The sequence below is a fragment of the Varroa jacobsoni genome, unplaced genomic scaffold (genome assembly GCF_002532875.2).
Source record: "Varroa jacobsoni isolate VJ856 unplaced genomic scaffold, vjacob_1.0 scaffold_1129, whole genome shotgun sequence".
Taxonomy (NCBI): domain Eukaryota; kingdom Metazoa; phylum Arthropoda; class Arachnida; order Mesostigmata; family Varroidae; genus Varroa; species Varroa jacobsoni.
Window position 1 is genome coordinate 100,760 of NW_019214031.1, and position 17,961 is coordinate 118,720.

General features: G+C 41.2%; 1 long non-coding RNA gene across 3 annotated transcripts in view; it reads left to right on the plus strand.

Annotated features, from left to right (window-relative positions):
- Positions 1-1,691: 1,691 nt before the first annotated feature.
- Positions 1,692-17,961, plus strand: part of LOC111266935 (uncharacterized) — a 92,816-nt gene continuing 76,546 nt past the window's right edge. For all 3 annotated transcript variants that reach the window (XR_015313593.1, XR_015313594.1, XR_015313595.1), the window contains exon 1: positions 1,692-4,654. This is a non-coding gene — a long non-coding RNA (uncharacterized LOC111266935). The remainder of the gene's footprint in view (positions 4,655-17,961) is intronic.

The following is a 17,961-nucleotide window of genomic DNA, read 5'->3' on the forward strand; positions in this document are numbered from 1 at the left end:
CTATGTGGCTGCAAAATACTTTCTCGTTTGTGAGCAAGAGATCTGAATGCCGGCTAATGGAGTGCGGCATCTCTAGGGCAGAGTCGAGGGGCTTTTCGGGATGAACGAAAGTGATCGAGCTTATTGATGCAGGATTGGAGCAATACTAATCGATTCTAAATACGGACGTGCGAAGATCTGTTGTAGTAGGTACTGCTGTACTGTTTCTGCATTCTCGTAGCGTTTTATTTCGTTCGCTGACAAGAGTCGCTCCGCGCCCCAACGTTTCGTTTAGCCTATATCCTCAAAATAAGCTAGCGTCGCCAAGCTTATATGGGATGCCCTTTGTATACAAGCATGTAGATTCTGTGAAAGATAAACGCGCAGGTATTGCTGACGTGAATCATTACGATGGGGTATTTCAATGTATGCAACCTAGCACTAGAGCACATTGGTAAGCAACTACATTTACGCTACGTACGAGTAACGAGATGTCGGACTAATGAACTCAGCTCAGCGAAAAGTCCACTGTTTCGTTAGGGAGACGGACAATGGTTGACAGGTTCACTGGGTGAACAGCCCATTGAATCTATCGGATACTGTTTAGTACCCTTAGGAGATTTAGTACCGTTCAAAGTTGAATTAGAAGTTGTTTAACGTTTACAAGCCTATAGGCTAGCGGCTAGATTCTCAGCTATTTTTGCTAGAATTTTACACACTTCTAGCCGTTCTTATTTGCATGAATCAAACAAAAAGGCAACAGAAGCTTTAAGTAGCAAAAGTGTTGCCTCTTTTAGTTCTGAGCAGGTCGGTCGCCGGCAAGCTGAAGTGCCTAATCAATGGCGACAACGAGTAGCAAATGGAAGGCAGCTGCAAAGCATCAAGCGGCCAGACCCGTAAAAACGTCTCAAAAGGGAGAAAAGTTGCGAGGCGCTTCTGCCAGTACGACTTCAGGAGCAACACTACGGGGCTGGTCGCAGAAATAGGACGCCTCCTGTATGGTGCGGCTGCCACGATGAAGGACGCGTTTCTATTTAAGCACACGCTGTTACATTACTTAACCGATCACATAATAATAACAATGTTAAGTATATAATAATAATAATAACATTAAGTGATTCGCGTGCGAGCGAATAGACGGAGATTAAAATAAGCGTGAAGAATGGCCAACGAAGCCGGACCCGCAGGAGGACGTAACAACTCTGGCGAAGAGCGAACAAGGATCGATACGCAGCTCAAGATACAGTCTCTAAGAAGTAAACAGAATTAGTGGAAAGTGTGAATCGGTAGCCAAACGTGAAATGACTATAACAGATCAATTCATGAAAATCTATGACTCTGACTGCATAGCAGAATTCGGCTATATGCGAAATATCTTATTCTGCTCCGAGAGCATCTACCTGAGCAGTACCTGAGCAGTCTAACGTGAACAATACCCACGACTGAGTATTATGAAAGCGACGATTACTTCGTTACCAGAAAAAAATGCTATGAGCTCCTGCGGTGGTAGGGAAGGACGGCTGTGCTACGCAAAATACAAGTGGCTGGTAAATTGCTATTGTTGGCGGTGACCTATAAACGAGGCATGATCGACGAAGGTACCGCAATTAAATGGGCCGAATCATTGGCGGCGGCGGCGGCGGCGGCGACGACGACGTCATCCCGCTGTGTAGAGAGCAGGAAACAGACTCGAGCGGACCCAATAAGCAAGCAAGGATGGCGGCAAAAAATCCGAGTAAACGAATTGACCACTGCCGAGCGTAACCAAGCAACAATAAAATGTTCGCATTAGGACTTCGATATATAGGGGACGGAAGGAAATGGGTCGGCGACATCGAAAGCGACGGTATATACTAACGGTAAATGAGAACGACGCATTGCATACCGCTGTGAAAGAGATGAGAGAAGCGCGGGTGTGGGAATCGCGTCGTATCTTAATAGACGATCATTGATGTTTCAGACGGCGCGGATGGACCTTCCGATGCCATTTATAGATTATGTGTTTATGCAAAGAACCTTTGCTATTACAATGGATCCCGCATGGGACTCTTTACAGATATCGGGGTGTAAAGAAGGCGGCATCTATTGCACCTGATGGGCATCAGGCGACATTAGTGTTGCTGACATTAATATAAGAAGGCCAGTTCCAACAAGTCTTGGCGGGCATTAAGGAAAAGCTTGGGAGTGTTTATGTTTATGGACGATTTAGACACGACAAAGACAAGCAACAGCTAATGAACATTGTGCTAGTACTAAAGGCATTAAGTGAAGCAAGACTAATGGCGCGGACGGGAAAACATTCTTTAAGAAAAATACTGGCTTTCTTTGGTTCAGAGCATCAACGGAGGCAGTGAGGCTTAGCTCAAACAAAGTGAAGACAATTAACAAATATGGAGGGACTAAAAGCACGGCAGAAACAAATTAACTTCCTGTGACTATTTGAAAAGCTAGCACTTCCAATGAATACGTTGTCGAAAAGGTCCCAATGTTAGTGGAGTTCCAGACAGGGCTGCACACTGATGCCAGAGTGGTCTCGAATTAGGAGCATTGCTGGTGCTACTAGTAGCTATTGAATGGTGGTTGGTACATATGGCCATAGGTCAGAATATTTCCCTGTAGAAGACACCTATTATTGGATCACACTCAACGTCTACGACACACCGCCCAATAACTGGACCAATTGGCTTAATTCCAACTCAAACCCAGGTGTAGGCTGTGTACGGCGATGCAACAAGCGGACGCATTAAGCCGTAGTCCTGCCGTAAGCTAAGCTTGCAAGCTGAAGACCGCGAGTCTAGTAAAGATGGTTGACCAGTGAAACGAGTGATATTTGTAACGTTCAAAGATCAATGGCAACGATTTTAGTAAACGGTTGCAAACTAGACTGACAAACATATATTAATTAGACTAATTAATCGATAAAACGCCACGGAAACGCGGAGATTGTGTTCTAAGGATATTATGCTGTTCTTTAGGAAGAAGAGAACGAGCATGAAAAAAGCAGCGAACCGAAAAATTTATGGTTTGTTGTGCCCAACGGAACGCCAGAGGCCATAAACAGGCAAGATATTATGTTATGACAAATATTCTCCGTAGACGTTGTTGATTCTCTAACATGAAACAGTATGTGCAAACGTATGTGAGTGCATGCCTGTAGTGCCTTTACAATAACAATAATAGTGGAAAACAACCTGGGACATCGAGTTGCCCACCCGAGCCGACGGCTGTTGCAGGAAATGTATGTCGATCAGACCGGGCCGCTACCAACGTCAAACGCGAAGGAGCACATCATCGTGGCAATCGATGGATTCTCGAAATGCGTTCTAACGTAGGCTGGTAGATCAAACGTTGACAGATCATATCGTTTATGCTTTTATGCAGCGATCTTGCTGATGACAGATTGTGGCACCCCATTCACGTCAAGGGACTTAAAGGATTTCAAGAAGACATAAAACAATTGCTGATACCGTCACACAGCACCGGCATGCAAACGGACAGGGGGAACGTTTGACCACGGAAATAATTCGAGGATTGCATACGACTTGCAGTGTCCTTGAGACTTAAGACTGGGTATTTCAACTGCCGGTGGATGAGTCGCAGATCAATGGGGCGCCTTCTGAAGGTTCGGAGAAGTCGCCATTTGAAGCCTTACATGGCTCCCTAACTCGTAAAAATAATTTCTCAGCAGTCACTCATACGTAACAGGACCAGATGTGGCGCCCAGCGGATGAAATACAACCTATTCCATAACCATGACGCAAGAGAAACACAAACAACATGACAAAAGGAGGCAACCTCATCTAGTGCGATTTGATGCCGGAGTCGCTACGTTTGCTGGCGCCGCTAAAGACGTTCACTTAGTTGCAAGCAAAGTTCAGAAGGCGAATGTTAGTGTTACCCCCATGATACGCTTAAATCTATAAAACTGTGACCTTAAGAAGCGTGCTGAGCTACGGAAGAGTTGCGCACTGCTTCCAATCTCACTTGTACGAAATCGCTATAGGGAATGGTATAAGCATTAGCTATGATGGCAATGCTAATCATCGCTGGGAAGAACAGGGCACAAATGAACAAATCGACAAAGACAGCCGACGGTAGACGAGCGCACGATCGAACACCAAAGCGACGATCCCAGCAGGATGAGTGTAGCAAAGATCACAGGAAACGAGAATGATCGATGACAAACCGCAGCTGTAAGCAGAAGTGAAACGGGCAGCTAAAGGTTTGATATATTCGTTATAAACAAGAAGCGCACATTACAATAAAATATGACTATAATTATTATAATTATAACCAATTTTAGGAACACATACAAAAGGTGCCATGATGTGGGAACGAGATGTGAGACGGTATATTGTAGTAAATATAGATTGGATGTGCAAACGTAAACTAATTATACAGAGAAATAAAAGCATACGGAAGAAAAAGAATCAGTGGAGGATTTTGTGGATGGTACGATGTGGTATGGTGATGACCTAGTGTCGAAGATCAGACGCTGCCGTTCCTAGAAGTTGAGTTGATTGACAGCAGCGCTTCTTAACGTCATAGTGGAGAGGCAGAGCTACCCCTCTCTACACATTAAGGCAAGGACAGAGCCACTACTGAACGTGTAGAGAGCGGGAGACGTGTCTAAAAGACAGGCTCACAAACGTCGAAGAAATCACGCCTTTGTGTGGTAAGTACCGGTGTTTTCTGCCGATTCTCATAGGTCCTCATTATATATAAGTATGTTAAAAGAAAGTCGAATTAACTATTAGTAGAAGTATCCCATTAAAAAGTTAATTTTTATCACGCCTCGTTAGTGCCAACAGAGATTGAAAATTGCCTGCGTGTCTATATACTTCAGGAATATGATAGGCTTTAAAAAAAATTATAAATTGAAACTTCAACATACATATATATATTAAGTACCATGTATGTAGTACTTAACAAGTATGTAGGACTGTCAAACACTGATATCGGTTTTCCAAAATGTATCCGCTTTTTCGACACTGTTCGATAGACTTCGTTAGATTTATATGTATATACATTTCGCGGCGTTAATTATGTTAACAAATGTTAATTTGTTGACAAGCTTGTGAAGTGGTATAGTTCTCACTCAGAATTAAATTCTAATTAATAGTATATTTTAGGTTTATGAAGAAAGATTCGCTTAGTATGAGTAAATTTAGCATGCAAGTTACGTTTGTTATAGATAAAGTTCGTGACGGAAAGCGTACCCTGTATATACTTTATCCAATCGAAGAACTGAGTTTATGAATTTTGTTTTACGCAACAAGCTACGCAAATTGATGGTCTCACAAACTCCGATCAACACACACCAGAATACCGAGCTGGAGTCCAATACGTCAAGAAAAAAATCAAAGTGATATTTACCTAAATACATTTTTTAGAGAACAAAGTTCCTTCCAAACAGTTTACGGAAAGAACTGACTGATTGGCTTTAGAGTAATCACAGTCATTGCAACAAAGCCTACATCGAAAGCGTAGAATACAGTACGTATTCGGCCTTCCTCCTGGCCTACTCCAACAACCTGCTAAATCGAACATTCGGTTAGGCACTGCTTCGAATGAAAACGATCGCAACAAGATTCCTCTAGACGCCTTAGCCGCTTTTATTATAAAGCAATTAAAAAATAATTATAAGGACAAGCTAAGTTTAAAAAACATGGTTCAACGGTTCTACTAAGAGAGGGAGCCAGCTGCTATATGCAACGGCTCCTGAAGTTCGTGGCAAGTTAACTGGACTTGAGCGTCGCCTGGCAAGGCAAAGATAGTAATGCAGCGTCTCCTTCACTACAAGCAAATTGTCTGTTTGAGATAGTTTTGCATGATAGGAATGCACCACAATGGTTATGGACGGTTTGAATAAGCATCTACATCAATGTATTGTATAAGTTCACCAACGTAAAATTTGTCCGAAGTTAACAAATGTACGTTGCTGATTGTTGCAAGCAGAGTAGAGAGAGGCCTGCTATATCAGCGTACGATCAATGTGTAAACAGATAAGGCCACTTGCAATCTAAATGATTCTCTTACTTGTTTGCTTAGACAACGAACTTAGGTTGTTGTCGTTAATAAACAAATCTTGTCATAACAAAGCTGCCTTAGCACTTTTATTACCTGTGTGTTTACGATCTGACGTAGCGAGGAAAAGTGATCGTGACAACAGATGCACACGATGAATTATTTGATAGACCCCCCACCCCTCAAAAAACACATGGAATTCAGTTTTGGCATATACTTGATAGGAATTAACCCTTGCGAAATAGCTTTAACTTACTTGATACGGGACAGTCGAACTCTTCCTGTGAGATTAAACGACCAGGCATAGAGGATTAGTCACGATCAGAATAGCTGAAACGTCTGCATACGTTGTATGATACGGGTCTTGCCGTAATCACTAAAGACATTTCACAGAATTGTATCTTAGATGTGTTCCAGTGTGCAGTTTTATCTTTTACAAGTTAAAAATTTTGATACGTACGCATCTCATGCAAATACCTATAACAGTAGCAATAACTAGGTATTACATTATTATTCTAATAGAATCTTCCGCGACACATGAACAATGTAACATGTTTATGCACATATTTTGTATGGGTTACCCTTAGATTTAGGTGCAGGTAGAGCAATATGAGGCGAAACTAACGTGATTGATACGTACCCGTATGATCGAAGGGAGGCCCTGTTGTGTAGTTTTCCTTTCCGAGCGATCGGAAATTTCTCGGAGAGCTTTCGAATCAATTGAGATGGATTTCGTTTGTCGTCAATTGCTTTATTCAAAATATTTGCTTAGTGAACGTATTCAAAGGACAGGTATCAAAAGCAGCGCGCTTAAATCGGCGTCGCGTCCATCGGCAGAATCGATACTGTTTTAGAGACGTACTAATTCGTATCTGATTCTACACTGGAAAGCAGACAGAATTCTAGAAAGCGGCTGACTGCCAAAATTGCTAATAACAAAAGAAAAATAAACGAGTTCAACTTAGTTGATTGAATAATCTTCTTAAACGTCGTTGGGAAAACGTTTTGCAGCCGTATCGAACTTCGAAGCGAGCTAAAAGTCAGGCAACCTTGCTGCTACAAACTTCTCGAGGCAGAAGTGAAGCTACACTTCGTAAAATGTGTGAGAAAAGAGAAAAAAGTACGGGTGAACAGCGTGCGTCGGACGAGCCTAGTCAAGAGGCAAAGAGCGTAGGCCTCCTTGAAATACTTGAAAAATGCTAACGGGTGTGTACGGTAGGTACGGCCTATAGCCGTGTAGCCCTGCTGAAACGTAACCGCATAATAGTCAAGCAAAAAAGCAATAATCCGCTTTTCACATCGTGAGGCCGAGTCACCTATGGCAGTTACTGGTCATCTGGCAGTTAGTAGCCGAGAAGCAGCGAAACGATGCGCAAAAAGCATCGTGATCAAGATGAGACCGCGGACGCATCGTGTTTTTTTCTCCCTGATCCGTGAATTTTGCAGTTCAGTCTCCTCGCGCCTTGTGCTGGATGCTTCGGATCTGTCGACTTCCACATGTAGTTGCTTAGCCATAAGGAGTATGCACCACGTTGACTCGTTAGGGAACGGTTTTTGTCCTTTGTTTGAATTGTGATTACCTCTTCCCCTCATTTTACCCTGTTATCGTGTGCCATAACTCTTGTATAAATCAACTAATTGCGACTCCGTCGCGTCCGTTACGCACTTGAGTTTTACGGTAGGACCCTCTGAAGGAGCGCTGGTAATTTCATAGTTACGCATCCCGTTAGATTGATTGATATTACATGAATGCACCGCACACGATCCGGTTGTCCAAGGCCAGTTAATCATCTCGGTGCAAATTGTTGACTTGCCTATACTGAACCATTTACAGAAGCTCCAGGAATAACATTAACAACATACATGCAAGTAGACAGAAACCACTGCTTTACCTACCTTGGGCGTCTTTTCGATCTAAATTTAACTTGTAGCAATCTTCATCTTGGTCGTAGCCTCTGTCCACAGCATCGTTACGGTCGGAAATTTTTTTCTAATATCATTTTCATTTAGCAGTCGTTTACTAGTAACAATACCTGTTATGGCGGAGCGGGCGGTCGTTGAAAATAAGACGTTTTACCGAATACGCTAGGTATGAGCACTGCCGAGCCGGCGAGACCGTCAACGGAACGGAACGGAACGGAACATGCCGCCACGGCATGTAGTCGCGTAATGACGCAATAGTTGTGCGCTATGTAAATGAGTAAAAGGAGTAGAATAAAAGTGAGCATACGCAACGTACACCGAACATGCGTCAACAACAACAAAAGCATGCTAACTTGTTCGATCCTTGCTATGCCCCAACATACATTGTAAACGCAGCTTGCAGCAGCAGCAGCAGAATCAAGTGAATAGAATGCTTATAGCTTTCTTCTTTTTTGTTCTACGTTCCCTGCCAAATTCTCTCCATTTCGAATCCGCTTCATTGAAAGCTGAATTTCAATGAAACGCAAGGAAACGGATCGTGCAGGAGCGGCTTCCTGAACGCCATCTTATACGACGGTTGTTATACAACTAGAGGAAGAAGGCTGTAATGGGAAAGAATTAAACAGGGTAGCATGGCTTAGAAGAAAAAAGACAGTCGGAATAAGAAGCGACCTGCGTTCGTAACGCGTTCACAATGGCCGGTAACGTAGGATAGAGATAATATACATAGGACTTCAGACGACCACGTTTTCGGACCCTTAATAGCTGTTATAATGACGCTGCATAATATTGTACTACGCGTTATTGCTCAGCCTCTGGTCAGCTGGTAACAGATCTCGGAGCAAGTATTTACCATTTAGCAGATAGGAAAGAAGCCATCCGACCAAGTGCTTACTCAATTGTACGTTCGTCCATGTACGTAATAAACCTGTTAAGTAGAATGATAAGTAAAGGAATTATACATAAAGCACAAGTGAGCAAGCGGCCACATAAGCTAACTATTTTTTTTTTTTAGTGAGCATAAGCTAGCAGATTTTCCTTGTTCGTAGTTCGCTCTCGATCTAATGCGGTCGCTACTATTGGGGTACGCAAATGGTGAATAGGACCTTTGACATGGTTATTTCCACATTTGAGCTAAAAAATATTTAATTTTTCATAAATATTAGTGTGAGAAAAATGATAATGAACTTTTTACAAATAAAGGACAGCAACAAAGGTGTAGACACGTGTTTGAGTGCAGAGAAGGTCATATAGATGTTTGTTGATCTGACTCATACGCGTTACCTATTATGCAAAACAGCGGCCTATACCATATTCTTCCCAATATCTTCTTTTGATTATATGGATTTTTATTTCTTTGATTATATATTCCCCAATATTGTGCATGTTATCATTAACAATGTACATTCAGTAGAGAAGGGACAGACTAATGCACGGAGTCATGGTGCAACACATGGCGTGCTAACGCTTTTAAACTATGTCTACGAAGGGTTTAAAATGATCAAATTATTAAATTGTGAAATGTTTTGTGTGAGGAAAAAATAAGTTGTTTTTTTATTACAATACCTGTTCCGTAAGTTGGAACAACAAAATTCGTCGGGTAGTAAAAAAGCACCTTGACGGACATTTGTAATTTGTCTTAAATTGCTTTCAAAGCTCCATTGAAAGTCAGATCATTTTTAAATCGGATCATCTTGCTAGTTCTTGCGAGTCTTCACCAGGTACAAAACGCACTCTCTGCGTTAGCCTTTCGATATTTGCAGAGGCCGATATATATATATATATATATATATTAATTAACCATACAGACGCAAAAGACAGAAAGAGGGACGTAATATTGCCATGACAAAAGACTCACTACAAAGTTGGATCACTACAAAGGACCGGAGTAGCTGCGTTGTCGATGAGTCCGGCGGAGGTGCACAGGGTTTTGTCCAAAAGACGGCCATCCCGCTTATTAATTCTAATTTAATATCATGAAGAGAATAAATAATCAACAATGATGATTTTGCAATTTTTAAACGAATCATTTTTCTTTTAGAGGTTATGAAGCCAGGGTACACCTTTATCATCTAGAGCATCGCTATTATACGTAAATAAGAGTGGTATATTTTATACATGGTGAAATCACCTTGGAAGAATGATTAGTGACTTCATAATTCGTAATAACTTGCTGATTTGTGTAATTGTCGTCGCAGCAGTGTGAAAATAAAGATGATAATATGAACTTCTATTTCATGTTTGTTTGGTGAAATTTTTCCATGTCCGAGTTTTACGTCCGGCATCCCCGTTAAACGTTCCATCAGACGGTTGGATGGGTTCCACCCAACACGGGACGAGGTGTGTTCATGCTCAAGTTCGAATCTAGGCCATAATGTGTCTCTGGGATTATCAGGCAAATAGGGTTCTGAAGAATTTTATCGAAGTGATTTTAATGTGAAATGTCGGCTATATATTGCTTTTAGTGACCTCACATTTGCCACCGCTTGTTTTAAATTTAAAGTGCTCGGAAGCTTTTCTGAGACCCGAGATAATTTCAAAAGTTCGCATGAAACACAGCCATCGGGTCGTGTAATGAACATGAACAGAAACGACTGAACCATGGCAAAGCTGATATCAACGTCGTCCTGAGGTCTTCGGTTAATTGGAGATAACATCACTGCACTGAAGTATGCCTATGCGTTAGCTAATATAGTTCAACAATATGTACACTCCGCCGCTGCGGGCAAAGACAAATATGCTTACGTCTGTGATGTACCCGGGTCAGAAATCTATCTGGGATATCTCATTCACCATTCTTGCCATATTGAGATGTCCAACTCAGTGACGTGCATCTCTCAGCGAACCGTCTCTAGTTACTGGTAGTAAGTGAGTAAATATTTACAAACCGGGTTCGACCGTTTTGTTGAACCTCTCCATAAATTGTCTATTTAAATTAGGTACCAATAAATTGTCCTACGAATCCCTAGTGAATGAACTGCCAGGCTAACAGCAACTGTTAGCTGAAGTTTTTGGACATAATAATTTGTGTACGATCTAGATACCGATATGTAAGGCGCTCAAAACGCAACTGTAATTGGCCTTAATTAATCGTGGAATATCGCGGTACATATATTTATTATGTACCATGTCTTTTAGGACACCTAAATGAGGAAATTGTGCGTTGATTATTAGCAAACGCCTTCGGCGTTTATTGCTGCTCTTCAACTAGTAAAGCTGCAGCTTAGATCCTAAAAAGTACGTCCTAGAAGTTGTAGCTCCTAGATAAATAAGGGTTATCCTTATCGATTGTCCAAGTTGTTAGTGCCAAGAAAAATAGTGCTAGTCCTCAACCAGCCGTTCTGTATGTGTGTGTAAAGCATCCGTCGAATATTCCAGCTATCATGAGTTCGTTATAGAAACGAGGTTGCTATTGAAGCCTAATATTACTTTGGCAAGATAGGGAAAAAGTCGATTTTGCATCTTCCACACGTCCAGCGGCTAGGATTAAGTTACCGTTTTTCGCTGGCCAGACGCCACATTAAACATACTACATTAGGCGCTCGTTGTAAATAGACTAGTTTTTTATGCATGTTGCCTAAACTGTATATTAAAAATTTCAATATTTTTCCCATTTGCTGGATTTTACCACCGTGAAGATACTTCTAACCCTAGTGGCGTCTGCTAAGCTAACCTCAATCCATGGAAATTCCAGCGACACTTATCCACCTAATATTTCATCCGTCATACGCAGGAACGCGCTTGCGTGGAAGCTTGGGCCATTTTCGAGCCATAGGTTGCCAGTAGGGTTTTCAAAGATGAAAAGGCCTATGCCACAATTTCAATTAAACCCGCCAAATAACCTGCCGCCAAATAATAAGATGGCGTCCATATAGATTGCGCGTAAACATGCATGGCATAATCAATGTTGTTTTGCCGCCATAGCCGAAAGATTATCTGCTTCGTGTAAAATTATTTTCAAACGTAAAGTTACGTATCGTAGTGGCTCTGAGGCTGTAAAAAACCGCTTGATCACTCCAGTAACCGTCGGTATCTTATGGCTTTATACGTTTAGTTATTTTAGCAATGGAAAGTATCTCTATTCGTGCTGCATACATCATCGATGTTGATCACCGTCGCTATTCGTCGGACTGTTTACTAATTTCAACACACCGGATGGAAATCAGGCCTGGTAGACGATAAATACGCAGTTCTGCCGCAACTTCGGGCGTAAAATGCGAAGAGCTGGATTGAAGAACGTGGTTTTATAAAATGCTGAGAACATATTATACCTACTATAGCAGTATTCGTGATGTGCAAATAGTCAGCGTACAGACCTATATGGGATTAGCGTTGGATCTATGCGCTCTAGTCAATAAGAATATTAGATCCGATATAGAAAAGTAACTAATGTACATCGTAACAAATGTTATGCCTGTAACAGAGCAATTGTGTTTCGTGAGAAAACACAGTTCTTTTATGAGGTCGTTCGAGATTACCGCAATTACTATAGTAATTAATAAAATTGGGTAATCCTGGCCAGCTCGTGGGCTTGTCTAGGTTACAAGGTTAACCTTCGAGGTTGGGATGGCCGCGTTAACTCAGCGATTTTCAACCACATTAAGCCTTCTAGGTTGTCAAGTGCACCTCATTACATGTTTCTTATTATTATTATTATCTGTGACTTGAATTATATATTTGGAAAATGCGGTAAATAAGTAATTTTCTAGTTGATTTCGCTTTGCCGAATGTCGAATTTGTAGGATGTAGATTTGCAGGAATATTTTAATTAAATAAACACACAAATTTCAGCATAATTAGGAAGTGAAATTTGCTTATTACTGGCCATAAAACTCTGCACTGTATAGGAGATCCGTTGTAATTTAGAAAAACTAACGTTCTAAAAATTGCTTCCTCTGTAAACAAGTAATTAATACCGCAGGCGAGCGTTACCACTGTACACGTATATCCAGGACTTGTCACGTAAAGAAATGCTCACTGTAGAAGATCGCTAGAGAGTAATCTTTTTTCGGTATATTTAGATACCCTGCGTATAGATCTTCTGTTGCCAGCCGTGCTATTCTCGTCGCCTTGTGCTCCCAAGAGACCTACTCAACATTTTGATTGAGTATTACCCGAGACAAAGCCGTCGATCTAGGTTAGAGCGGCTTCCGTCCATCTTTTTTTGCTACATCTGTCAAGGACCCACCATCGAGGCACGTTGCTTGATCCTCGTTCAATACATTATATTCCCAAAACGATCGCAGTCATACTTGGAATATGGGCTTTGTTTACGAGATTTGTTTTTTTGTGACCGCTGTTTCTGTTTGGTATCTACAGTATACGATACTAAGGTTTAATTCGGTGCATTGACATCTCTTTAATTCTTCAAAAACGTTTAACTTCGATATGTACGTATATTCTGCCTGAACCTGCACAAACTTAGCAGTAAGCTTGCACAGTTAGATTCATATATATAACAGTTTACACACAAAATATTTCCTGATTTAGCTCAGTCTCGCGACACTTATCGCGGCGCCGGTCTTTTAGCGTCTCGCACTGACGGGAAGGAAATATATTCCCAGTAGCGAAAAACAAGATCTGTTTTAGAGCACGTACTTCCGTGTGGCTTCCAATGAATGCTGAACATTCTAGAATTTAGTCATAACATTTCTACGAAATCTAATTATCTACTATATAATTAGCTATATAGTTATCTACGAAATATCGTTCATCATACTCATCGTGCCTAATTGTATGGTAGCATGTGTTTCGATACAATCATGCTGTCGGTGGCCGTTTTCTGTTTTTTGGATAAAATAATTTTCGGTCTTGAATCTTATCTCGAGTCACTCGTTCTCCACGGCATGCAACATGGATCCTCACAGCTTTAGTCCGATAGGGCATGTTCTGAGCTATAAATCGAGAGAACTGCTGCCCAAGATCTAACAGAATTTCCGATTTGCCTAAGTTTCATAAAGCAGAATTGCCACATAGTAAGATTATTGTATGATTCTTAATCTCTGGGATTTCTTTTAGACTACATTTGATAAGTTGAATTGAGTCGCGGTATGCGTTCATTATCTCGTTTTATTTTTCTTCAATTTAGTGCCGGAAACGTGCTGCCGAGACGAATGTTATTATTTACGAGGTTGAAACAACAATCGTTATCACCTGTCAATTTGGCTTTAGTCACATTGGAACCGTCGATTTCATTTTGAACAACAAGTCACGCTCCGAACGGCCACCAGAGGTACGACAAAGCACCGGTATTTTTTGACCCGAGAGCTCTCCGTGCAGCGAAGATGACTCAGGAGGCTATTACATATCGTTTACATGCATTGGGACTCATGAATAAATGACAAAGAAAAACAAAATACCATTTCTACACAAGAACAGTTACCGGCTACGATAGACTGCTCTTTTAGGATAGCTGAAAACGTTACCTAACCAAATGATAAGATTTGTCCAGTTTTAGGCGACAAACAAATATCCCTGGGTAAATGCTACACCTCTGCATATGCTGGGAACTATGAATCACTTAGATGTCAGGAAACAACTACAGTATAGCGTTATGCAAATCAATCCATCCGTGCGAGCCACGAAATTGATAGAGAACGGTCTTAGAAGGGTGACGTAAAGCGATTTTGCTGTGTGACAACGCTGCACCCCATACGCTTCAGCGACCCAACGAACGCTAATGGACTTCCAATAGAAAGCTCTGCCCCACTCGGCTTGTAGCTGGGATATCGCTTTATCTGATTATCACTTGCCTTAATAAATGGGCCATAACCAGAAAAGCATTTCAGGACAGAGGCCAAAGTCCGCATTAGGCTGACGAATAGATCGCTTCCAGGGAAGAAGCCATTTTACTTCGAGGGATACATCGATTACCAAAAAGGTGGGCGAACGACTGTTTCTGAGTCGGCAGTAAATTAAGCGAAAAAACAAGGACAACTAATATTTCTATCGCGTACAAGGAGTTGGGGAGAGCGGCACGATTAAATCCTCTCTACGCGAAAAGTGATTGAGCTCAACCTTCACGCAATAGGGAAGGGTACGACTGCCTGGAACGTGATTTGTGATTCGAGCAGTGGATACAAATCTATAGTATCAAAACGCTGAGGCCGATCTCAGCAAAAACTAATAAATGGACCAGAGTGGCAAATCTGCAAAAACCAAATGCGGTAAGTATCCTAGACAACTCCGTTGTTTATGTATGACAGCTGTTCATCTCCCAGAAATTAATGCAGCAAGTGTTGAATTTTCGCGAGCGTCCGTTGATCACATTGCAAAATTGCTATGAACGAACTTGAACTCTATAATGTAGCAGACGAAAAATAATCAGGTTACAAAGTGCGTTTACTGTCAAACTAGACGGCGGAGTAAAAAGTGTACAGACAAAAGAGGTTAGGTCGCATGTGTACAGAGCAGGCGTAACCGACCCAGAAATTTATCACTGGTCTCAGCAAATAGTAATAATACACCGGGCATTCATAGGCCATGTACGTCGATAGTGGTTGGTAAAATAGATTTGCCACTGTACGATAATGGCGTCAAAAAACCGGTAAGTAATAAACAACAGTTCGTAATAAGTTGAGAGCGTTCTGAAAGTTACTCTTTCATCTTATTAAATACCGCTCACATTTTCGTTAATAACAGTTTCGTTCACCGTATCCTACGGTATACGTAGTTATTGTTTCATATGATGTAGAAACGAACTAGAAGGCCGCTCTATAGTACCAAAAAGGGGTGCTTAGAAAAGCTGTAAATATTTATATAGTTGTTACGCGAAGAAACGAAAGGGATATTGTATCTATAAACCTAACTCGATCAAACGTGACACTGTTGAGGAGTTTCCCCCACAGGGTTATGTGTCGCCAGCTTTAAAATTGCCTAAAAAGCTGATGGTAGCGGATATGAGCTACGTCTATATAGTAGAAGTAATGTAGGTATGTACAAACAGACTATTCATAGACTAAGAAAAGCGTGGTATTGTTTCGTTTTTCGTGCAATGAGGGATCGGGGAAAGGATTTTTTTCGTTTACCAAAAGCTTAGTACGCTTATACAAACATGGGATTATTGCTCAATGACAATGTAACGAAATGGCTATTACTAATAATAATGTGCACAATTTTTTCGTTACAATTTTACGGAAGAGTAAAATCACCATCAGCGACAGAGTTGTCGAAATTCTGTAATTGCTTTGGCTTAATAAAACAACTCCTTTACACAAGGGGTCCACTCTTATCCTTCATCTTGCTGAAGGGCGTTTCTAATCAAATAAGAGGGCCGAAGAGGATAATCGAAGTCATCTTGTATGCAGGTGACTTAACAGTATATGAACCTAACAGGTCCGAAGAACAGCAAGCTCTACTCCGTCTCCACGCGGTAGCCACAGATTGGGACTGACCATAAATTAGAGGGGGAGGCAGAATAGCAGCCACTGATTTTTTGTGCCTCACCAGATCCCAGCCTCCTGCCTATGGGAACCAATTTCCACACTACGAATAGTATAGGTATTACCACACTCGTTACCGAAAGATGCGGCTACATAGGCCATTCAGTGGCGCCGTCGTTTGTCTCTTGCAACCGCACCTAAGTAACTGCAGTCGCAACATACGGAATGCACGTCATTGAGTAGATCTTCCAATAATTCGAAGCGTCAAAGCTTTCCTTAAAAGACCGCTGAAAGTATTCAAAATGGCTTCACGTATTTCGTAACCGACTTACCACTGCTATCCGACAATCTACGTCGTTGGTTTATGTTTCCGGCGAAAAGGTGGGCGCCTAAATTTGCGGAGATCGATGGAGCTTTTTTTTTTTGTTTAATGTGCAATGAGGAATCGAATGGAAAGGGACGAGCCGGATAAAGACACACATCGTTACTTGCTTTGTTGTGCAGGAGTTCCGCCATGGTCTCTGCAGGAAACCGAATTTCTACGAATCTGACAATGCATGTTAATCCTCCAGATGCAAGGGAAATCGTAATATAAGCCGTACTGTTCGTTGCCCTTTGGCATCATCCTTAGAAAGATTTAGAAAGACTCTCAAATGAGCTTCATAGAATCAACAAAACTTATATAGCCCTTACGACGCAAAGTGCTATAATGGCTGTGCAGGCTAGCTCTGTCCTTTGGCTATTGTGCTGTTAACCTGTATATTGCAAAGACTAATAAATTAAAGTAGGTACATTTGCCCAAGCGCGAAGTAGCGTATTTTTGAGTGCTATGAGAAGTACCACTAGAAGTTGCTTACTAAGCATTACTTGCAAATCCTTTCAAAAATCAATATGTTCCAAGTTAAACGCTGTACTTCAGAATGCTGAAACGGTTTCTGCAGCATTTAAAGCTATTACATTGCCTATGAGGTTGAGCCTGGCAAATTGTCCGGCATTGGTTACGATGATAAGGTTATAAAAACAAGTTTGGTTGTTGGCCTATTAATTTGTTTTTCTTAGGATAGTTTTACTTTTTTTTAAGATGCAGTGTCCATGACTTTCTTTACTGCCAAAAGTTAAAAGAACTGCTACAGGCTAATGGTTTCTACGATGACGAGGATTGTTTTTTATTGACTATTACGTCAAAGGCGGTTGGAGTGTCACGAGGGGTAATAACGTAATGGACTGTAGTGAGATAATAAGCGATTTCCCTTTACAGAAAGCTAAGGATGTATAAAACAGTGGGGTTGTTCAGTGGAAAAAATTTAACAGATATGAGGAAACTTATGGCAGCTTTGTAGCACCATGTAGTTTGTATTTCGTTCGATATCAGTTTTAGGCTAATGGTACTACGTGACGTTAGGATATACACTATTACGGGTTATGTTACCTGAAAGCGTTAATTTTTCGAAGCAGTTTTAAAGATGCTATTTGGTACATTCAAAATTAGAAAAATTGTATCGCCTTTTCCAGGACACGATTTGCCATTTTGATGCACGTTCTAGAAATATGCGTGTCTTACACAACGGAAATTAATCCGTCAGTACTTTATTCTGTGACTACTAAGGCTTTGTAGATACTTTAGATTAAGCTTCAGCTAATAAGGTTTAGG